The following is a 2,914-nucleotide window of genomic DNA, read 5'->3' as shown; positions in this document are numbered from 1 at the left end:
CTGGATGGCTTTGACAGCTGTGGGAAGATCCACCCTGAATATGGGTGGTACCCTCTGGTAGAGCCCAAATGAAAGGACTCGGGAGAAGGACAGCTGTCTACCCTGTGTGCTGCTCTGCAGTGGCAGATGCTATAGCTGTCCATACATTCACTGCCATTGGAACCAGCTTTTCGGGTTCCCAACATGAACTGATGGCCAGCCGTTCTCTGAGACCACTCAGGCCTTCTGCGTTACAGCAGGACTCCCGAGGTACCCAGCCTCGTAGACTGAACAACTCCCGAGCTTTCAGCTTCCCCTGTGAGAGACAGCAGTTGTTGGTCTGTTCTGCAGTATCGTGTAAGCCGATCTGGTGAGCTTTCTAATTCTATGGGTTCTGGGTCAGCTAAGCTGTGCCTTCAGGTGGAGGAGCCTGAGACTAGGAGGCTGGAGCCAGGGAAGGGAGGTGCTGGTGACGAAACGGGTTCCAGTGGGACTCCTTACCCTTCCAGGGTGGACTGCCTGGTTCCACGGGGGCTACATGAATGTGAGGATTTGCCGCCATTTGTGATGAAGGAGTCTTAGCCACAGAGAATATTTTTGGTGTACTGTGGTTTGGACCAGTCTATTGATAGCTGTTAGGGAATGGACGAGGTTTGGAAATGAACTATATGGTTTGTGAACTTTTCAGATGTTTTCTGGGTTAGGCATTGAGGTTTTCTAAGAAGTACAGCTAAGCTGCTGGAAATGCATTGGTTTCTCTTGGCCTCCCTGGGCCTCTCGGAACCTCCCTGGGCCTCTTTGGGCCTTCCTGGGCCTCTCTGGATCTCCTTGGGTCTTCATTGACATCCATGGGTCCCCTTGGGCCTCTCTGAGCCTCCTTAGGCCTTCCTAGGCCCCTCTGGACTTCCCTACCTCTCTTTGAACCTTCCTGGGCTCCTTGGGCCTCTCTGGACCTTCCTCAGCCTTCCTGGGACTCTCTGAACCTTCCTGAGCCTCCTTGGGCCTCCCTGGGTGTGCCTGGGGCTGGATATTACCACACAGTAGCAAGTTGCTGGACTCCCAGCCCCAGGCCTCCATGTGGTGCAGCTACTGAGCTGCTGACATTTAACTTGGAGAGAGTGATTTAGAAATTTGGAGCCAACAGGAACAAAGCCATTGCACAGGTCACAATGGCGGCCGAGGGCCTAGAAGACACTTGTCCTGCCCTGTGTTTGAGAATGAGCAGGCAAGATAGTTTTAATTTGAATGCTTACTGCCCAAGCACAGAGCGGGCTTCACAAACGGAAACTGAAGGCACATTAACCTGGCAGTTGAACCTTCCTGATAATTCCCACCGCATCCTGGCAGACACAGCTCCGGAAAGCAGCTGACCTGGGAGATTGTCATGCCGTGGAATCAGTGTGTGATGGCGTTCAGCTGAGGATGATTTAGTGCCTTGGAAAAAAGTAAGGTAGGAGGCGGAGGTTTGCACAAAGGCGCAAAATGGAGAGTCTGGATGGGATTCGTGGTCTTTCTGGGGCACTGTGGGTTCAAGAGAAGCGAGTGGCTGGTTGGTTTGCGTAACTTATTCCAGGAATAGCTCTGCATCCAGGGCATTGCTGGGTGCCCTTCTTGATCCCCGGTACTCCCGAGGTGAAGCTTCAACTAAGGTTGTCCAGATACAAACCAGACCCCTGCAGCCTGGAGATTAGCAAAGAACCTGAGGCTCCGGGTTCTGTCAATACTACAGAGGGACAGAGCGGCTTCAGAAATAAAAGGAGGTCCGTTTGCTAGGGACACGGTTCTGGGCAAGGCTGCCTCACACCTGGGTGGGACTCCAGGTCACTTGGAAGAACACCGGTCAGATCTTCATCTAACGTGTTCCTTCCTCTTCTAAGCTGGCGAATGTCTTAGCAGCTTGACAGTTTGAAGCTGGAGTTCGAGATCCCAGTTCCAGGACCCAGTGCTGCAACATTTTGATGCAATTCGTTTTCTTGAGATTTTCCAAGCTGAGAAAGGCGAATTTCATGTTTACCTGGACCCGGCTGTACCCTAAGTACAGACATGAAGGTGCTCCTCACAGTGAAGACCCCGCCCCATCTTCCCTTCCTCTGCCCTCTTTCTTCTCTTTTCCCTGCGTTCCTTCTTTCCATGTAATTAATTTGTCAGGTGATTATAGCAGACTTAGGCCTGACCCTGAACAAACCAGAGGGTGACGCTCCTACCTGCTGGGTGTGTGGTGTTTCTCTGAGTTCTTCCTGATCCTGGGCTTTTTAACCCAAGCCTTACCTCCCACTCCGGTGGCAATATTCAGAACCCCGAGAAGTCTGGCTACCCTACGCCTGCACAGAATATACACATTATTACTTTCTGCGTTAGTCAGTCTCATTGTTGCTGTCACCAAAACCAGAAGCATCTTATGGAAGGATGTATTTTGGTTCATGGTTTTAGAGGGTTTAGCCGTCATGGTAGTGTTGGGATAAGAGTGGTCTGCTGTTGGGACCAATTGAGTCCTGGCCTTGAACTGCTCTTCCCTGTCTAGAGCCTTCTAATTGAAGTTACTAAAAGCTGTGCTTTGCCTAGAGGATCAGAGGATGGGATTTTCACCTGTTGGCCATTGACTGCAGGTATTTAAGCCTCCATGGTGCTATTAAAAAGGGGCTTTTTGGTACCAGTGATTGAAGGTCTGTGTGTTGGTTTGTCTCTGAGTGTGTATTCTCAACCTCCAGCCCCTTGCCCGAAGCTCGCGAACTGGGTTCTAGCTCATAGAACGCAGACGGGGCCCGCGGTGTGCGACAGTCGGCATTGTGACAACCAGGAAGCAGGAAGGTAACAAGTGCCAGGGCTGCTATATCCCCAAGGACCCACCCACTTTGTTCTACTCCCTACACCCCCAGATCCACCTGTCTTTCATCACACACATGCACTGTGGTACTATTGTGAGTCTATCAGGAGA

The sequence above is a fragment of the Microtus ochrogaster genome, linkage group LG9, assembly GCF_000317375.1.
Source record: "Microtus ochrogaster isolate Prairie Vole_2 linkage group LG9, MicOch1.0, whole genome shotgun sequence".
NCBI classification, from domain to species: Eukaryota; Metazoa; Chordata; class Mammalia; order Rodentia; family Cricetidae; genus Microtus; species Microtus ochrogaster.
Note: the sequence above shows the minus strand (reverse complement) of the source record.